General features: G+C 34.0%; 1 protein-coding gene across 10 annotated transcripts in view; it reads left to right on the top strand.

The window, feature by feature from the left end:
• Positions 1-22,339, top strand: part of LOC144287924 (uncharacterized) — a 398,850-nt gene that overhangs the window by 181,985 nt on the left and 194,526 nt on the right. The window contains exon 6 of one of the 10 annotated variants that reach the window (XR_013355752.1): positions 15,299-19,416. The exons of 8 other annotated variants lie outside the window; for them this stretch is intronic. The gene's annotated coding sequence lies outside the window, so the exon portion shown is untranslated. One more of the 10 variants, XR_013355751.1, reaches the window with a different exon arrangement.

Here is a 22,339-nt window from a genome sequence, read left to right on the forward strand (position 1 = left end):
AATATAAGGGAGGGAATTCTACATTCACAGCATCTTTATTATTTACTTGGCTTAAGAGAGGAATCTGGTGTAAAATCATAAAATAACAGTATGAGTTAGAAGCAAGATCATTGCAATTATAATCATAATCATCATAATACATTGCTTATAAGACAATGAGAAAATGTTTGAATTTTAAATGATATGCAATACTATAAGAATATCCAAGTTACCATTTATTCTGCTCAGGCAAGAGTGGGCATATACTACAAAAAGGTAAATCTCTCCAGTTTAACTTACTTTCAGAAAATATTTCATAAACTACTTTTTAAATAAAGTCAAGATTTTTAAATGTTATTTGGGGGAATAAAATAAATCGTATTTTGATAGATATCTGTTCCTTTTGAAGAGCATAAAATAAATTATTGATTCTTCTCCTCCTCCTTCTACTACTTCTTCTTTTTTTTAATAATGAAGGTTAGTGACAGGTCCATAGACTGAAGATATAGGTGACAAAAGCTCCGTTTTAATTTAATCATACTTAGTATATAAGGGAAGCTGTGTAAAAATTTTAAAATTCATGTATAATCTAACCTACATCTCAAGGACAGTATGTCATTATGAAGGACTATACATCCAAAATTGAATTAATCAGTTAATTAACAAAAGCACAAAACTGTTTATATTTGATAACATTAAATGAATCATTCTATGAAATATCAAGCTTATATTTAAATGTTCTAAGCATTATTCCCCCCATGTAAAAAAGTTACTTTTTATTTTATTTATTAAATTTGTGTGATTTCTTTCTTGCTAAAGTTTTTTGTGCCCTTTAATTTAGATCAAGTTTGAATGTGATTTTCTTTCTTTTTTAATATTGAAGGTTTCGGGGCAGCCCCGGTGGCCCAGCAGTTTAGCACCACCTTCAGCCCAGGGCCTGATCCTAGAGACCCGGGTTCAAGTCCCGCATCAGGCTCCCTGCATGGAGCCTGCTTCTTCCTTTGCCTCTCTCTCTCTCTCTCTGTGTGTGTGTGTGTATGTGTGTGTGTGTGTGTGTTTCTCATGAATAAATAAATTTAAAAAAATATTGAAGGTTTCATGGTCAACACAAAGACATGAAAGCTTTGTCCTAATTATGCAAAATAATTTTGATCATATTAACATATGAATTTAAATTTCACACATTTTAACTTTAAAAAGTAACACAGTGGTCTCTGTGTGAGATTAATCATAGAGACTACATCATGAATATTTTGAAGTGGGCTCTCTCAGTTATTTAACTTTCATTTATGGTTATTTGTACTAATAAAAATGCAATATCAATTGTTTCAAGCTACGTAAAACTCAATTTCTATGATCATAATGCAGTGCAAATGCTCTCTATTTCCTAAAAGTTTCTTTTTCCTGTCTCACCTCTTCATTTCCTAAAACACAAGCCTTTTCATTTGTGCCTGTTGGGATATGAATTATTCTTTCATTGGTATACAGGATATTATAGTAAAAAGATAACTCTTTATTGGGTATATAAATAGAACTCTGATTAAATCCTGACTAGTCTTTTTAACAAATGTGTGACTCCGAGCAAAGAACTTGACTTCTCTGATCCTTAATTCCTAGATGTATAAATGGAGATAATGGCACCTGCCCCAAAGGTAAATGATGTACTGTAATTAAATCATCAGACAGCACATCAGAAATGAGCACTTCATAAATATGAGTTCATTACCTCCTCCCTCCTACTACTTTACAGCAAGTTCTCCTAAGATAAACCAGGAGCTTTGCGCGTGCCAAGAAAATCAGTGTAATGACACTTTAGGAATGTATTATTCATTCATTTCATATTCATCATTGTGCATATGGTAAAGATTTTTTTTGACAGGCCTTAGAAGTCAAAGTAATAAAATCATACATTTAAATTCCGTATGTGTATTTGTTGCCCTAGGAAATTTTGATGTTATTTGACTTCATACATTGGAATGCAACTACAAATTTAAAGTATGATAATTTTCCATCAAGTCTTTGGAATGTAACCTCTTACAACACAAAATTCCAAAGTCTGCCTATTGATTTGAGAGAATATTAGAAATAGAGCAAACTTTATACATCTGTTTCAAATTATTATTTGTCAAACTACACAGACTTTAATAAGTAAGCCAAATGCCCAGGAACACATAACTATTCACCTGCGATGTACTAGATACTATGCCAGATGGCTTGGAAACCTCAAAATAAGTCAGTGAAATGACCTTTAATCTTTGTTAAATTGGACAAATCTGGACTGAGAGAGAGAGAGAGATTAATTAAAAAAAAACTAAATATTGCAATGGGGAGACTGCTCTAACCTCAGAAATCTGTGACCATCTCAAACTGAAACAGAACAAGGTATAGTTTTTTTTTTTGGGGGGGGGTTTCTTATATAGGGACTGGCACATATAAGCAGAATCTTTGGTGGGGAAACTGAAAATGACCAGTAGGGTCTAATAGGAAAAAGGTTTTCCTGCAATCAGCTGATTCCCAGGAGAAGCTGACAAGGTAGGCATGTTTCACTTTTGTTTTTGATCAGGCTTGAGGCCAAGCAGAGTTCAGGGGTCTGTAGGTAAAAAAGAAACCTGACTAAAATTTGGTCAAGGCAAAACAGTGGGTAAAGAATGGGCAGTGGTGAACCTGCATTCATTTTCTTTTTTTTTTTTCTTTGAAGATTGTTAGGACTGAATTGTATTCTCCCAAAACTTATGTGTTGAAGCCCTAACTTTCAGTGTGACTATATTTTGAGTTAGAATTATAAGGAGGTAACTAAGTTAAATGAAGTCATAGAGTAGGGCCCTAATGTAATAAGATTGCTGTCCTTGTAAAGGACCAGAACTCTCTTTCTGGTGTCACAGAGGAAGGGCTACCTGAAGACATAGCAACAATCCATCATCTGCAAACCAGAAGGGGAGCCCTAGCAAGGAACCAAATAGCTGGAACCTTGATCATGAACATCCAGACACCATAACTGTGAGAAAACAAATTTCTGTTGATTAAGCAAGTAAATCTGTAATATTTTGTTATGACAGCCCTAGCCGACTAAAACATATATGAAAAATGGAAGCTCCAATAATTTAAAGAGTATGTCCCCTTTCACAATCTAGTATGTAGGAGAATCAAATATCATTCCCAGATCTGTATGATACTAGTGTCTGTGACATACCACCTTGTCATATTATTTTTGCAATTAGTGAATTGCTGAGTTGTTCAAGCCTTATTTCTTATTCGAGATCCCCAGCTATTATGCCATAGCTGCCTTGGTATAACAGTAAAAAGTTCACTTCACCAGAGTGCTTTCTTGAGAATATTCAACTGGCATTCCTTGAAAAGGACAATGTTGCCCTCTCTACAATCTTATTCCATTCAGTGGAGGTTCCATATCTATTACATTTTGGGGATTAAAATCTTCATTCTCATTGAAAGGTCAATGGTAGATTTAAGCAAGGTAGCTTATGCAGAGCAAGTATTTACTTTTACTTCAAATATGTTTATTTAGGGTGGTTTTAGGAAAATTATTGGGAAAAACTAAAAACATCATGCTATTCCCTGGTGCCTCCATGGATTCTCTTTATTTCATTTTTCCTCACATTTTGGCTAAGGGAAAATTGTTTATTTTTAATTGAATTAATTATACTATTTTGACTTTCCATCTTTCATTTGTCTTATTATTATGATCTTTTTTCCTTACATATATAAGATGTTACTTCATGCAACTTCAAATTAATAATAGAAATATATTAAATTAGATAATTATTTGTCTGTTTCATTAAGGCATTCAGTATATGTATTATTTACATATATTTATTACTGTAGATTAAAAACAATTTTCTCTGAGAATGAGATTAAACAACACACAAAATCATAATGGGACATACTTTCTTTAGAAAAATCAGCATTTGCTTAAGGCCTGTGGTTCAGGATCATATGTATTTTGACTTCCATACACAATAAGCATTTTAATTTGTGGCTTTCTTAAATAGGAAAATGAGTCATTAGATAATAGAGGTTTATTTTGCATAAAAGAAACTGTGTATCAAGACAGCACAATTCTTACCAGGTGAGAATAAGCATACTGGGACCATCCTTTTCCTAATATTTGGTCATTGACCCCAGTTCCTGACAAAGAATCCCTAACTTACTAGAAATCTCAAGGTCAATGCCAGTGTATTTCATTCTAATGTGATACCTCTTCATGGGTTCCTGGATGGGGGCTGGTTACCAAAAAGACTAAGCCATGATTAGAGGCTTATAATTAAAAAATGAAAGAAAGAAAGAAAAGAAAAAGAAGTTTAGTATTTTCAGCTCCAATCCCATTCTTCAGAGAGCATGGGATAGTGGCAAGACTCTCAGAGGGTATGGATCCTCCCTGCCTCTTCTGACATACTTTGCCCTACACATGCCTTCCCTCTGGATTCCATCCGTATCCTTTAATAATAATAAACTGATAAGCAATAAGTATTTTTTCTTTTTTCCTAAACTTTGCAAATCACTAGCAAATTAATTAAACCCAAAGAGGAAGTGATGGGAACTTCTGATTTATAGCCAATCACTCAAAAGCATGGGTGACAACCTAAACTTGTGATTAGCATTTGAAGCTTTTCCTGGGGAGCAGCAATCTTGTGGAACTGAGCCCTTAACCTGTGGGATCTGACTAACTATAAGCAGATAGTGTCATAATTAAGTTGTAGGACACCCAGCTGGTGTTGCAGAATTGCTTGGTGTGGGGAAAAAAAAAACCCACACATCTTGTGGCAGAAGTGTTGTAAGAATAGTAGGAGTCTGAGATTGAAGGTGAAACACAGAAGAAGGACTAAAGTTTTCCTACACTATATAATGTACGTCACTAAAACTACTTAAACTCTTGTGATTAGAAGATAGGATTTGTTCATTCAGAGTATCATTTAGAGGTATGTGTGTGTGTGTGTGTGTGTGTGTGTGTGTGTGTGTGTTGAGAGGGAGATATACATGTCATATATACGTCAATTAGTGATGTAAGAAACAAAAAAAATTATAAGTGAAATTAGGAATTGACATTGCCTAATAAAATCAGAAAAGATCAAGAACTAATATTATCTAATAAGGGTATCAAACATTGCTTAATTGTATGACTAGAGCATTGCTTTGCCAAATCAAATAATAAAATTTCTGTCCTTATTTTATTCAATCAATCAGTAGCTTGGACACACCCCAGTCCTTCTTTCTTCTTGACTTTCCTATTTGGCTTCCATGGCACCACTCTTTGGTTCTTCTCTCAAATCCCTAAATGCTCTTTTTCAGGTCTCTTTGCTTCCGACCTCTAGACATTGACATGTCACCTCTTTAAGTCTTAGTATCTCTTCCTTTCCAAGCTGTACTCATTTTCTAAATACAGTCCTTATATGGTCCAGCATCAACATTACTTAAGAACTGGTGAGAAGTGCAGACTTCTCAGGTCCACCCAAAATTTACAGAATCAGAATCTGTAGTAAAGTGTTTAATAATCTCTCCCAGTGGTTCTTTCATGTGCTGAAACTCGAGAAGCCCTGCTTTGGGTAACAGCATCTGTACCTATTAGTCTAAACCTTTTTACAGGCTGGTGACTTCAATTTTTAATATCTTCAGTCCCATCTCCACCCTTAATATCTTCAGATTGAAATATTCAACCACTTCCAAACAGTTCCTCTCATGATCCTCCTTAGATTTATTTGTCTTCATCCCTTACTCAAGCCAAATCCTTTGATGTCATTTTTGACTTCTCTCTTTTTCGAATGTTTCACAGCAAATCTCTGCCAATTTTCCAAGCAATACTTTGAAAATTCATTTTGCCATTCAAATCACTACATACCCTCCAATCTGTGAAGAACTAAAGGTACTGGACAATTAAGGAGATGATTTATTTAAGGCTAATTCAATAACTAGGACAGTCATTAGTGAGGAATAATGTCAAAGAAATGGCATTCTATAGAGGTAATTAACAAGGGAATCCTGGTTGAGTCTTATTGGAGTTATAGGAGGACAAGGTGGTCTTTTGTAGTTTTCTATTTTCCAGAACACAAACAAATGAAAGGATTTCTTAACTGTTGCTTCTTTTCAGGAGCACAAGTCTTAGATACAATTCAACATTTTTCAAAGCCATCATCATCCTCCTTGCAAGATAATGAATAGCACACACCCTGACTCACTTCATCCTTACACTCCATCTTGTCTATTATATACTCAGATGGATTGTTTGAAAACATAAGCAAACCATGCCATTCTTCTCTTCACAATCCTCAAATGACCTTCAAAATCACATAGAGGAAAACCCAAAATTCTCAACATGACCTAAAAGATCACCTATTTTTGACCGAATCTGACCTCCTACTACTTTCCAGTCACTGTGCTATACCTCACTAAGTTCTTCAGTTTTTTCTAAGCTCTCCAAATGCTTTCCAGTGGAGGATCTTTGCTTTTTCTGTTTTCTAGAAAATTCTTAATCCATATGGCTCATCCATGAGGATGAGGTCTCTGCTTACACATCATCTTATTAGATAGGTCTTTCCTAACCATCCTATAAAAGAGCACCACTGTGTTCCTCACCCTTTGAACTATTTTCTTACTGTCTTTTCTGTTTTTTTTTTTTTCAGTTACTTATTCCCTCTAACATACATATAATGTTGAAGGGTAAAAGGTCGATTTATTCTCCAGTTTGAACGTAAGTCCCATGAAGCAGGAATTTTGTTTATTACTTATCTCTAGAACCTTGAATCGTCCTTAGTATATAGTAGAGAATAATTATTTATCAAGTGAAATGAATAGCCCATACCAGTTCACCAATAAATTATATGAAGGCAAAAAAAAATTTTTTTGACAAATTAAATCTTAGAAAAGTACACATAAAAGTGGCCAGTAAAATTGATAAACAATTCTATGCTCATAAATATCCATACAGAAATAACTATGTCATTAAAAACATACTTAAAATTTTAAAATAGAAATAAATTTAATTTAGCTTTAATCTAAACCTTTACCATTAGCTTTTCATATTCTACGGTTCTTGTTTCATATACAGCAAAGAAAAAAGAACAAAATAGTACTAGAGAGAAATAATGAGAAGCAAGAGGATAAAAAAAAAAAAGCACACAGTGGCACCTACACATGGAGAAAGTAAAATTATTTCAGTGTCAATAATTAAATAAGTTATAATTGCTGAGCACCTACCATATGCCACTTCCTTCCTTCAAAGAGATTAAAGTACATTGAAATTAGAAAATATAAAGAATAATCAGAAAACATGAAAAGTAACTATCCTAAGTGCAGTTTGAAATCCATGGTGCATAAAGAGAGATGAACAAGCATCCAGCCTAATTAAATTACTTAAAGTTTCCAGAATGAAATATATTGCATGTGAAAATACTGAAAGCATATATCTGGTATAATGTCTTACACATAGCAGAGGATTCATTTATTAAATTTTGATAATTTTAGGTAAATACAATAGATTTTAAACATATTTGAGGAACCATAGAGAGAATATAAGTTTGTTTAAAGACTTGCAAAATTCTAAACTGTATTCTTAAATAGAAGGATCATTAACATTTAAAAATAGTTATTACTGGGAGTGAGAAGATTTTCATTTGGAATAGCAGTCCCATTAAGCCACCGTGGTTGTTGTGGTTGTTATTAGACTGATAGTCTGGGGAGAACTGCTGTACATATACACAAATGCATACAAATTGATTAATAATAATTAACCCCTTTATTTTAATGCTAATTCTTGTCTTTTATTACTTTTTAAAAAATATTTATTTGGGAGGGACAGCACAGGGGGAAGAGGCAGAATGAGAGGGAGAGAGGGGATCACAAAAAGACTCCCTATTGAGCATGGAGCCCAACCTGGGTGCTATCTCATGACCCTGAGATCATGACTTGAGCTGAAATCAAGAGTCAGACACTCAACTTACTAAGGCACTCAGGTGCCCCAGCTTTTATTACTTTTCAGATCCTGAATAACTTAGAAAAGGGAGAAGAAATGCTAACTTAGTTCACAACATCAAACCATTGAAACTTAAATCTTGTCAATGATAAAAATATTATATATGTATATATATATAAATTCCATCAAGATAGTGAATGCACTCCACATCTCAAGAGTATTAATTCAATATCAGCATAGCTTATTCTTAAAAAATATGCCACTGAATTTTTTATTTATTTTTTTATCTTTATAAAAAATGTAATGTTCATTATAGCTTCAAACAAACCAGCACATAGCTGAAATTAATATGCATTGTATACCTTGGCAACATGTTAATGACATAAAGCTAGCAAATACTTGCTAATATGATAAGGAAGATTCAAGTTTTACTTGTATGTCACCACACTAGATATATTCTGAACTAATGACGTGAATTTTTGTATGAAATAAGAAGTATGGTTTTGAACTATAAAGTTTGAATTATAGTTCTGGTACAAAAATTCAGCATGTTGTACATTACTGTCAGGTGATGAATAACTAAAGCCTAAAGTAGATATATTAGTCTTTTTGGCTTTTTACATACTCTTGGAAATATAGCACAGTATTTTGTGCAAAACAGGTATCTGTTAAATATTAGTTGTACTTAATTATAAACGAATGCTATTTTAACAGATTTATGCCAAACGTATAACCCACACCAAAAGACATAAATGTCTGCTACTACCCAAGACATATAGACACTTGGATGCCACATTTCATAATGATGATAAACTGAAGTGTGTACAGAAAATGAATGCCAACATATATGACGACTGTGAAAAACCATGTATTTTGAAATATCCTAGAAAGAATTAGGGAACTTTATACTGAAAATAGATTTTGTGGGTGGAGTAGTATAAGCATTCTCAAAATTTAATTTTAAAAAACCCTATCATGTGTAAGAGAGATTAGATTTATTCTGTTTACTTTCAAAAGGCAAGACCAGGGCCTAATTTCTGACCTTTAGAAGGGCCCTAAACAGAATTGTTTAATTTTTCTAGAGGAAGTGTCACATCAGTAGAAAAATCCAAAAGCAGACACAATTGTTTTCTATTATTGTAGAGAGGCTATTGCAGTAGGTTAGAGATTGTGCTGGATGACCTAAAAAATTATTTTCAATTTTGTTATTTTATAATCATATTATTCTAAACTGTTGAAGAACTGGAGTACCAACCCTTTGAGGAAAGATACTCTTGAGACTATCTTGATCTTAGCAGCTTCTACTGTTTATGACTTTTAATCCTGGTATTTTCACTTGCAACATAATTAACCCCTTTACTCTAATGCTACCACTTATTTTTTTATTACCTTTAAGACCCTGAGGAACCTAGAAAAGTAGGAAGGAACATCTCTACTTATGTTCCTGGGAACAGATCATAGAAACTTGAATTGTGTCAATGATATAATAATAAAATTCTACTAATAATATATATGTATAGCACATATTAATTTTAATATGCCTTTACTTTTCACAAAGACTTCTACATAGTAGTGGTAATACTGTATTGTGGAGTACTAACTTTACATATTAATTGTTCCTGGATTCATTTTTACCTTTTTTCTCTGCATAATGAACTATAATATATACTCTCAGAGGGCCTAAAATCCTCTCGCACTTTCTTTGATGAGAATAGATGAGAAAAACTGCTAATTTGCTTTGAAGTTAATTTTTGTTTCACTCCTAGATTCTAAAGCAAACTGCTAAAATATTTTGAATATTTTCCATGTTATGCTGTGAATATTTTACAAAGTAACAATTGAAAGTTTAAAAGTAAACATTTTAGAAGGGAAAAGATCAGCAGTTTGATTTCTGTGAGACTCATTACAATCACAACTTGCAATATTAAAGATATTTAATATAGTTATTGATCTTTGTAAACAGTAATGGTTTAAAGATGACCCATATTCTACTCCAAAAAATACATGTATATGTTAACTGAACTCCTAGAATAGTTTCTTTCTAGTACAGTAGTCATTCATTCATTTACTCACTTTCTTTTGAGTGTTTTATGCCAGTCACTGCTTTGGCATTGTAGTAAAAATATGAACAATATAAAAGGAATAATAGCACATAAAAATATCCAGATGCAAAAGAAAGCACAGGGATACCTAAGTGGCTCAGTTAGCTAGGCATCTAACTCTTGATTTTGGCTCAGGTCATGATCTCAGGGTCATAGGATTGAGACTCAAGTCAGGCTCTGAGCTCAGCAGGGAGTCAGTTTGAGATACTCTCTCCCTCTGCCCCTCCCGACTGTGATCTCAGTCTCTCTCTCAAATAATAAATACATAAATCTTTTTTTAAAAGCATAGAACATTTGATAAAACCAAGAAAATCAATTTGGTTGGAGTACAGAATGAGGATTAGAGGCTGGTGTTAGAAATGAGACAGCTGTGGTGAACAGGGGAAAGATTATGAGTGACATTAGCTATGAAGTTCTGAGATGAATTTTTTAATCAATAGTGTAATATGATCTCCTAGTTAGAAAGATCACTATATAAAATAAATCAACATTGGAAACTTGTGTCTGCTATGAGATAAAGAATTTGATTTTCTCAACTCTATGAAGGAGGAAGTGCAGAGAGGAGAGGGAGAAGACATTGATGTGGGGTTGGGGGGTTAACATTAAAGACAAAGAAAAACTAAGAAGCTAGAGTAAAAATTCAAGGTTAAGATAATGATGTCCTATTTAGGGAGGGAAAACTTCCCTTCTTCCTCTCAGGTTCTTTGGCTCATCTAATAATTAAATTGACATAAAACATATTAACAGGAGAAAACAAATTTAATTTCATATGTATAGGAGCCCCATAAAAAATATTATGAGACTTCAAGGCGTCAAGCAAATGAAGCTTCTATGTATACCATCCTGAGCTAAGGAGAAAGAGTCAAGGTCTAGGGGTTCAAAGAGGGGGAAGTCAATTCATAGGAAGATGAAAAGAGTAAATGTTTGGTAAATAAATGCTTGCTATGACATGCAGATAAATCCTTCTTTTATAGAAATTTATCTCTGACAATAGCTCTCTATCTGGTACAGGCCCCCTATCTAAATTCTTTTAGGCTGTTAAGGGGAAGGTTAAAAAGCTTTTCCTGCCAGGTCTTAATTGCCTTCAACTCAGGACAATCCACATGCCAAAACAGCACTTTGGTAGTGTATTCCTCTCCTTCTCATTTGGATCAAGGAATTAAAAGAAGTAGTGGATACAATTGAGTAATTTTGAATAGCACAATTCACTAGAAATATGATTCAAGTTATTTAGGCAATTTTACATTTTCTTGTAGCTACATTAAAAAAGGAAAAACAGGTGAAATTACTTTTAATAATAGTAATGTATTTAACCTAAAATATAATCATTTCACAAGTAATCAATATAAAACAATTTCTAAGGAGATATTTTACATATATTTTTGTTACTGAGTATTCCAAACTCACATACCAATTCAGACACTAATTTTTATCAGAAATATTTATCAGTACTTAGATTTCATGAGACACTTGAAAAGGCTGTTCACATAACCTACTTCTTCAAAATGCAATTAAAAGTTTTCCAATATTGTAATACTGTGATTTATAACAAGAAATATGTATTTGGTCTTCATTCCCATTTTTGGCCCTGAACTCCTAAAACTCTTGAAATTTCCCAAGGGGTAAGAGCCATAAAGTTGCCTCTTGTTATGTTAATAAGATGACTTTGGACGAATCAAAGGATGGGGCTGGTTGCCAGGAGAACTAATCTTGTGATTAGAGGGTTGAATTTTCAGTGCCACCACCCTGATTTCCAGAGAGGTGAGTGGGCAGCAGGTTGCATTGATTGCCAATGGCCAAAGACTTAATAAATGATGCCTGTGTAATGAAGTTTCCTTCATAACTCAAAAGGACAGGATTTTGAAGGTTCCCAGGTTGCTGAATACATGGAGATTTGTGAATGTGGCAGGTTTGGAGAACATGAAAGCTCCATGCCATTTCCCCACAGCTTACTCCATGCATCTCTTCGTCTGGCTGTTCCTGAGTTATATCTCTTTATATTAAACTTACAATCTAGTATGAAAATGATTTTCTTAGTTCCGTTGACTGCTCTAGCAAATTAATTGAACCCAGGAGGAGGTCATGGAATCTCCATCTCCCAGTAGATCGGAAGCATAGATGACAACCTGGACTTGTAACTGGCCTCCAAAGAGTAACTGTGTGTGAGGTGGGGAGTGGCCTTGTGGAACTGATACTTAACCTGTGGGATCTGATGTTATCTCCAGGGAGATAGTATCAGAATTGCATTGAATTGTAGGACACCAGGCTGGTATCAGATAATTGTCAATGGTGTAGGTTGGAATTGAGTGACCAGAATCATGAATTTCATTTAAACATTGAAATTTAAATTGAGAAAAATCACATAACATTTAAAATTCAGTTCTTCAGTTTACCTTGATCACATTTTAGTTGCTCAATAACCATAAGTAGATATTGGCTACCATCTGGCATAGTGAAGATTTAGAAGATATATAGAAGGGAAAACAGAACACTTGCTGTCAGATTAGATATGGTGGAAAAAGAAATGGAATGGCCAAGTGTTGAGGACAAGTGTTCCAACTTGGGCACTTTAGTGGATGGGAGGCTCTTTCAGTGAAATAGGGAATATAGTAGGAAGGACATTTAGATGGGGTTAAGAGACACCAGAATGCTAATTAATCAAATATTGAACATAATTTTGAAACAGAGTTTTTCATATATAAAAGCTTTTATTTTCAACTCAAATTGTAGTTCAATGCATCTAAAATCTCTTGCACATTTCTGAAAGCTTACAATCAATAAAGTATTAAAGGAATAAAATATTATAGCTGCCATTGCTTTGCTTCATTCTAACTAATAACTTCCATTTACTACTATATTTTAAAAATGTGAAATTGGTGATTTTTCTTTTTGTTGGCCTCTCATCTGCCTCGGCATTAGTCCTTTCTATTCCTCATTCTAGGATATTTTCTCCCGGTTGTTTTCCATAAAGCTTTACTTCATAAGAAAAATAGTTTATGATTCTAACTCCTCAAGGATATTCAGAAAAGTAAAACATAGAGTTATAGTTATGTTGTATCTTTCATAAATAATTTACGGACAAACCTATTTTTTCAGGGTAGACTTACCAAAACGAACATACTATCAAATCAGTCAACTTAATTGTTAGGAAGATAAAAGAAAAGTTATATTAGCAATTCATGTATCAATTTTTATGAGGAGTTTAGATTTCACTAATTGTAATCATTTTTAAAGATTTTTTTTTTTTTTTTTATTTATTCATGATAGTCACAGAGAGAGAGAGAGAGAGAGAGAGGCAGAGACACAGGCAGAGGGAGAAGCAGGCTCCATGCACCGGGGGCCCGATGTGGGATTCGATCCCGGGTCTCCAGGATCGCGCCCTGGGCCAAAGGCAGGCGCCAAACCGCTGCGCCACCCAGGGATCCCCATTTTTAATCAAGACAATAAAAATGGCAATGATAATTAATATTCATTGATAATCTGATATGCAGATACTCAAAAAGTTATGATAGTAAATCCTTGTGACAAATGTATGTATTATGACACACATTTATGGCTGGAGAAACTGAGGCTTGAATTAAGAGCTAGAAGCCAAATCTACATAGCATTAAAATTCATTCAGTATTTTTTATTTACTTTTTTGGTAGATTCATTGTTTTTTCTCAATAAACTTAATTTTAGAATAGTTTTAGATTTGCAGAAAAATTTCATGGATAATATAGAGTTCCTATATACATTAGTAAACATAGTAGCTTATATTGGTGTAGTATATTTATCACAAGTAATGAACCAGTGCTGATAAATTGCTATTGATCAAAGCCCATACTTTATCATATTTCCTCAGTTTTTACCTAATGTCCTTTTTCTGTTCTAGGTTCCTATTCATGTTACCACATTACACTTGATCATTATCAAAGAAAAACCAGAGCCTGGCAATAGTTAAAACAATAAAATAGATTTTATTCAGGAACCATTGTCATAGGAAAAGAGTCCTCCATACAGAACTAGGTTTAATATGGCTTGGCAATTGGGGATTTGTAGTCAAGGAGCAGGGTAGAAGTCAGTGAATGGAAAATTTCTAAGAGGAAACATCAGGGGTAAGGGAGATTTCTGGTTAATAGGCTTTTTTTTTTTTTTTTTTTTTGGAATTAAAATATCCACAAGAGTAACTCCTCTGGTGGGGATAAAGAAGATTAAGGTGGAGATTGGGAGTACCAAAGGGGCCATGACTATGTGTGGGGGATCCACTGACTGTCTATAGGTCAGCCTAAGAGCTCCTCCACACTCTGTGGTACATCCATTGTGTCCTCCAGATCAAAGTCCCCATCGTTGTCAAGGATGGGGTCAGAATTCTGTGGGTACATGTTCTAATAAGCTTGGAGGCACATGGCTGGGGAGGGGCTTGGTCCACATAGGTGACACTGGCCCTGACAAAGTCTCAAAAACTCAGGGACTGCTTGCTTCATCTGTGACTTCACATATCCACACACCACTTTAGCAGTGGCAAGCTCACATGGAACTGGTGTGTAATATTTGGAATATACCTCATCTTTTGGCCCATCAGCAACCACATAGATAATTCAGGTCCTCCAAGCAGTCAGCCAGGGACTGGATGGAGAAATCTGATGATAAAAGGCATCAGGTTCCAAAGGGTAGGTAGGTCAGGATGATTAAATAGATGATTCCTGGAGGATGAAGAATTAGATCAGATATTTAGGGAGATCAGATATTGAAGGTGGGGGATTACCTCTAACGGACTTAATATTCTTTTTTTTTTTTTTTCTAAGTAGACTCCATGCCCAACATGGAGCCCAACACAGGACTTGAATCCACTGCAAGACCTGAACTAAGATCAAGAGTCGGGTGCTTAACCAACTGAGCCACCCAGGCATTCCTACAAAATCCTTATTATAACTTGGCAATGCAGACTCTACATGGACAGACACCCAGGGCTCAGAAGAGCCTAAGATTGGATCAAGGACATTATCTGTATCCTTAAGCTACTCTTGGCTCTGACAGTTCTCAGATTTGCCTTGCTTTTGATAACTTTGAGCATTTAAAGGAATATGGATCAGGTATTTCCTAGAATGTCCCTCAATTTGGATTGTTCTTATGTGTTTCTCATGTTTAGAATTGGGTTATGTATTTTTGTAAAGTTCCATTTTCATCACAGCATATCAAGGGCACATACTATCAGCATGACTTATCGCTGTCAATGTCGACCTTAATCACTTTGTTAAGACAGTGTTTGTCAGGTTTTCTCCACTATAAAGTTACTTTTTTGTGTGTTTTCCAGATTGTGATCTTTGAAAGGAAGTCACTATGCACAAGCCACAGTGCAGTGGTGGGTATTACTTTCTGCCTCCTTAGGGTGTAGTACCTGCTGTTCTTCCACATTGGTTTATTTATTTACTCAGTCATTTAATTACAATTAGTATGGTCCTATGGATATTTATTTCATGCTTTGACTTATAATCAAATTGCTCAAATTGTTCCAGCTTTGTCCATTCTGAGTTCTTTTAGTTGATTTCTGTGTCCCTTTGACAAACCCACTCATTAGGTGTGTTTCTGTGTGTGTGCCTGCGCATGCGCGCGTGTGTGTGTGCATGCATTTAGCACTTCCCTACTTTCTGGTGCAACAAGATGGCCCAGGCTCACCTTGTTTCCTGCCCCAGACCTAGAATCAGCCATTTCTCCAAAGAGCCCTAGTTCCTGTTATTGGAGAACGGTGTTAAAAAGACTATCTGGTTCTAAGTGTGCTTGGTACTACTTCTGAGGTGTTGTGCCTCTAGGTCCTCTTAGCTGACAGCCACAAAATATATGTGTATACTAACCAGTGCATATAGACATATTTGTAAATATTCTCTAAGCAATAAAAATTGATATCTATGTTAAGCTAAACATAAGTTCTTAGGCAGTACAAGTTAAACCAAATACCTCATGGAGCGTTCTGGCATGCTCCCTTTGCTTATCTCCTCTCCAATAGTGATGAATCTGCTACCACAATCTTTAGTTATTTTTTTCAAGTCTAGTACACTTGTGTAGTAGTTGTGGAACTGTTAACCTGTACCCCCAAGTGACACGAGTTAATCAATTTCTAAAATTATTTTGACCATTCTAGCAGGTATGTAGTGGTATTTCATTATTGTTTGAATTTTCATTTCCCTGATGACACATAATGTGGAGCATCTTTTCATACATTTGTTTGCCATCTATATATTTCCCTTGGTGAGTGTTATGGTGTAAGCCCATTTTTAAATGAGATCGGTTGTTTCCTTATTGTTGAGTTTTAAGATTTCTTTGTGTATTTTAGGTAAAATTTCTTTATCGGATATTTTCTCCCAGTTTATGGCTTCTCTTCTTTTTCTCTTGACATTGTCTTTTTGCAGAGCAGGAGTTTTTAATTTTAGGGAGGTCCAGTTTATCCATTATTTCTTTCATGGATTGTGCCTTTGATGTTGTATTAAAAAAGTATCAGAATTCTCAAAGCCATCTAAATATTTGCTTGTGTTATCTTCTAAGAGTTTTGGTTTTGCATTTTATATTTGGGTCTTTGATACATTTTGAAATCATTTTTATGAAGGGTGTAAGGTCTGTGTCTGGGTTCATTTTTTTTTTTTTTTGCATATGGATATCCAGTTGTCCCACTCTGCTCTTCTTGCTTACATGGTTTCTAACAAAATTTTCACTATGATCTCATTCTTGTTCCTCTATAGGTATTTTCAGCTCTTGAGCCTTAAGAATTTCTTCTTCATCTTTGCTTTTCTGCAATTTAAATATAAAATAGCTAGGTTTTTTGTTTTGTTGTTGTTTTGTTTGGGGGGGGTCATATGTAAATATTTTCTCTGCATTATGTTCCTAGAGCTTCCTGTATCTCTGGTTCTATATTTATCATTTATTTTGGAAAATACTCAAACACTGTTACTTAAATTATCTCCTGTTCTATTTTCTCTTTCTTCTCCTTCTGGAATCCCAATTATCTGTGTCACCATGTTACACTTTTTGGTTTTGTCCAATAGTTCTTGTATGTTGCAGTATCCTGCCCCACCACCCCCAGTTTTCAATATATTTTTCTCTGTGCATTTCAGATTGAGAAGTTTCTTTTGGTCTTTTTTTAAGCTCACTTATTTTTTTCCCCTGGGATGAAATCTTTACAACTATTTCTGCAGCACTTTAGCCCCTGGATCCTGCCCCAAACTCTCACTCTTTCCCTAGCTGTAGCCTTCCTATTACCTTGAAGCCATGACCTCAGCTGAGTCCCCTACTGTGCCCCCCACCATTTATATGACAGAGCTAGGATAGAGCCATCTGATTAAAAGAAACACACTTCACCCAGCTAGAATAAGGCACTTGCAAAATCTTTTCCCTGGAGAGTACGTATTTTTATAGGAAAAGCTCTGAATCTATTTCACCATGATTACTCTTCCTCTTCTCCTGCCAGAACAATAAGGAGATCTTTCTTGATTTTTCTCCATTAAAATCTGATGAGATTCCAAGAGGAACCCATGGAAGTTTGGGGCCCCCACTAAGATTGCAGCTGCCAATGAGTTTCTCAGTTTTAGTATAAACTCAGCCTCTAGCCTCATCAAAATTACCTTTTATGTGCTCTTACCAGTTGTTATCTCTAGGGGCTTCTGCTCCAGCTAAGCATATATTGACTGTGTCCCTCTGGATACACCTGTCTCTCCAGATTTCAGAATAGACATTTGCCCTGTCACACCTCAGATTTCTGGTGGGTCTGAAATAAGTCATTGTTTTCTTCAGTTTGTCCAGCTTTTTTATTGTTGCTATAAGTATAGGAGTGACACACTCTAATCTCTTGACATGTTGGAGCTGAAACAGATAAAGGCAGTAATTTAGTTCATTCAGTGTTTACTTGCTCCTTGTTTGATTCAGCTTCCTAAGGTTGCTTTCTCTAATATTGTTATTTAGAGTTGTGTCTAACTATATATAGGCTTTGTATTTTCTTATACATTATCTCTTTAGTGCTGTTAACTTTATGATGTCTTTCTCAAAATTCCATATCACTTTCCAAAGCATGCACTATCTAAAGCTTAGTATCCAGTTTCCTTTATTTTGACAATGACATGCTGAGAAATCTGGCCTTTGTCTCTAAATTTCTGTTTCTGTCAAAATTTCTTATTCCTTCTGCTATATATCTCATTGTCCAGATATCTAATCTTATCAGTTAGGCAAATACCTATTTTATTCAAGTCATTTATTAAAGTTGAACTCAATTTCTTCAGTAAGTTTAAAATCATAGGTGTGTATGTGTTAGACCTATATACATATGCTAATGGTTTTTAAGCAATGTAATGGGTATTCAAATTTCATTTTCTTGTCACACAAATTTTAGTCTTTCTACTCTAGAAAAGATAATCACAAACATATCGAGAAGTTGTATAAGTTGGCTAAAAGAGAACATGGGTAAAATTTTAATGGTCTCTCTCAGTCTCCTAAAGATTAAGATTACCATTTGAGCCAATTCATTACTGATTTTAACTTTAAAAATACATTATAGTTATTTAATATATAAAAGACAGTGTTACCTATTTAACTTTAAAAATACATTATAGTTATTTAATATATAAAAGACACTGTTACCTATTTAACTTTTATATGAAAATTGTTAGAATGAATTTTGCTGATCCTAATCCATGAACTGACATAAGCACAATTGCTAAGGATTTGCTGCTTCTTCATATTCTCTATTCTCTGACTAACTTCCAACATTTGCTTAGTGTTGATGAGTTCTGTGCCAGTAAAGGGTGCTTCCCTACTCTCTCTCCTCACTGAATGCATGTATACTATATATAGTAGCAGTGTACACATATTATGTTGTATGTATACTTTATGGGAAGTTATACATAAATCTGTTATATACTATGTGCAAAGTTACAATTTTGATTTCACAGTTTATGTAAAGCGCCCTGTGTAGAGAGCTCAGTTAGCTACCATACTTACCACAATTACTTCCTATTTTATACATCCCAAGCAACTAACCACTGATTTGCCTTGCTGTCAGTTGACGTTTAATAAATGTATCCATGGGTGTTAGCTGAACCTATTGTGTTAATCATTTTATAATATTTGTAACTCAAACCATCATGCTGTATACCTTAAACTTATACAATGGTATATGTCATTTATTTCTATAAAACTGGGGGAAAATCTATCTAAAATGTAAACTAACAAGCTAGTCATAAAGTTCTTCATGAGAAAAATTGGATCACAGTTATTTCTTTTCTTTAAACACTGAAAATAATTGACATTTCAGTTTATACTATTTTAGTGTTTCAAATATATGGTGTAGAATAGCTTTATAAATGCATGACCTCTCAGTTGTAGAGAGGAAACATTAATTTTCTGCCCCAAATTTAAAATAACTTTAAAAAATTATTTGTCCTGAAATCACTACTTGAGTTTCAGATTCTAAAATAAATTTGTACTGCTGTTTTTAATCTACTGATTTACTTGCATGGAAGTTGTTATATGACCATGAATGAGGACAAAAGGTATCAACATGGTTTTTTATACAGCTCATACTCTACTAACTTTAAACTTAACTTTAGGAAAACCAAAAGCACAAGACCTACTTTCACTTTCACTAGGAGAGTTTATTATTATCTATTTGAATACGTAGACATCATTAAAATTAAGTAACAGATGGACAGCCTATGGAAACATTTTGAGCTCTGGAGCCCAGTAAGTCACCCTTGTGCTAGTTTATTGGCAACTCAGTTATGTTAAGAAAGTTAAGTCCAACTTACAGTTAAACAACAAATGGCTGTGAATTTATAATTTTACCTGCCTGTTCTGCTACAATGAGAAGGATAGAACTTCTGCTCCTCTCATTGGTAGCCATGCAAAATCAATCTGCATTTTAATTCAGAAAGATTTGTAGTTGCATAATTTAGAATTATATATACATGATAAATGAATGTCCTAAAAAAAGAGGACAAGTACTATTCTCTGACAAAATATTGAAAGAAAGGGCTTGAAAGATTATGTGTCTAAATAATTCTGTTTTTACAGGAGAGAGAATATAGTAATAGAGAGGTGATAATGGCTGGCCCCCATTTATTTAATTAGATACAAGCAAAGTTTAATACTCATTGTCCTGAATCCTTATGTATTTTTTCTCATTATACCTCATTACCCTCTCATATAAAGATACATTTAAGTCAAATCTGCCTTATAATCAGAATAAATTAAACACTGTCGACTACTTAGTGTTTATATTAAATGTATCCAAATGCAAATAGAGGGAATTTTTCTGGAGGTCATATTTTTGCAAATCTCTCTACAATTAACAATAAACTGTTAACCCCTTTTGATTTTTCCTGATTCTTAAGCATTTTTCTAATTAATGAATATTTATAGCAAAAATTACACAGGGGCACCTGGCTGGCTCAATCATTAGAGCATGTGACTCTTGATCTCAGGGTCCTGAGTTCAAGCCCCATGTTGGGCATAGAGGTTACTTTAAAAATAAATAAATAATTAATTTTAAAGCATATGCTTTTGAAAAAGAAAATTACATACATACAATTATACGCAGTGATGAGGTTGACTAAAATTCAAAATTTTTCAGGGTAGGAGAAGCAAGACATGGTTGCCTACCACCCTTGGAAATAACTCAGACACTGATCTACTGAGACTTTGTCCAGTTTAGTTGGGCAATAGTTGAGAGAGAAAAAAAATGCCCAGAATTTGAGATGATTAAAAAATGTTGAATGTTATCTATTTATTTTGCCTTTTTTTAACTGCACTAACTTAGCTTCTCCTTAGTTATAATCTTTCAAGTGGTACCATGAGATCATCAACTAAAATCAGCAGAGGATCAAGCTCTTTTTACAAAAAAAATAAAGACAGAATCCAGGTCTGTGGATCACAGAGTATCTGACTTCTTTTTCAAATTGGTCATTCTGTTACTTTATCTTCATAGGATAAACCATTTAACTGAGGACTTACATACAGTCAATTATCCATATCTTCCAGAAACATTGTATAGTGCAAAGGGAGATACGTTCTCTCATCACTTCATACTGCCGTTTCTGAGCTTAAAACCCTGATACTTAGCCTATGCTCCATCAATATTAGAGAGCTGCTTTAATACCTGGTATAGAAACTTGTGTTGTAATCCTTACTATGACAATTATCATCTGTGTGATTAAACATACACCACTTAAATTATTTGAATTTTAACTTTATTAGCTATAAACTGATCTTTCAAATATATTTAAAACCTAATGCTTTAATATTCTATCAGCTTTCATTTCAATTTGTACTCATGGAGAAATTATTCCATTCATCACCAAAACTGCATGCCACTTGCAACTTGACATTTCTAAAATTGTGGTCAAGATTTTGCCCTTGATTAATGAAACTATCAAATATTGGCACTATTTATAGACAGGAAAGGGCATTAACTGCAGAATTAGTCTTACATAAGTTACTGGGGGCCCGATAATGTAGAACTATTTAATTTTTTTACCTCTGAAAAATAGGGGATTATTCAAATTTTAGTTAAATTTTTGACAACTACAAATATCTCTTCTGCAAATCCAGGAAATGTAATCATGGGTACCTAGAAAGAGAAGACAAAGCATTCCTTTTCTAATTTTAATTACTCAAATCTGGCCATGATGCATTTATTGTAATGTGGTTTAATATTTCAATGGTTCAAAATGAATGAAGCATCTGGACTACACTTTTAAAAGATAGTAAAATCTTATGAGGATATAGGAACAATTGAATTTTCATAAAATGTTCCCTTTTTGCTTTTTCACTTGTTTTATTTGTCTTTCTTTGGTTTTTATCTCCAAGAAGTACATACTAGCTCTTGATACTTCCACCTTATAATTTTCCTATGTATATTACACCAGTTATCATCCTGTTAGATAATATTTATAAGATTATCTGAAGTCTGTGAGAAGACAGTACATTTTAATGTCAAGTGTGGGATTCCGATACATTTTTATCTAGTTGTGCTTTAAGAATGGGTTTTAGACAATCTGTCCTGAGAATCATACTACTAGTAATCCTACTGTTTCATTTCTTAGGAGTCTAAATGAGCTAAAATATATAAATTTAGTGGTAAAATCTTAAAGTATACTCTACCATTATTATAATAAGAATACAGCTAAAAAATTGTCATTTGATGAATGCTTGAGGACTTTAAAAACTGAACTATGAATAAAAAATGGTAAAACTACTTCCAAGTATAGCATAAAAAATTTAAACTACTATTCATTAGCATGTCTGGATATTCTTAGGTCCTAAGTTTTTATGTCTGAGTCCATCATCCTACATTGTGTATAGAATCCCAAAGAAA

Source organism: Canis aureus, chromosome 17 (genome assembly GCF_053574225.1).
Source record: "Canis aureus isolate CA01 chromosome 17, VMU_Caureus_v.1.0, whole genome shotgun sequence".
Lineage (NCBI taxonomy): Eukaryota > Metazoa > Chordata > Mammalia > Carnivora > Canidae > Canis > Canis aureus.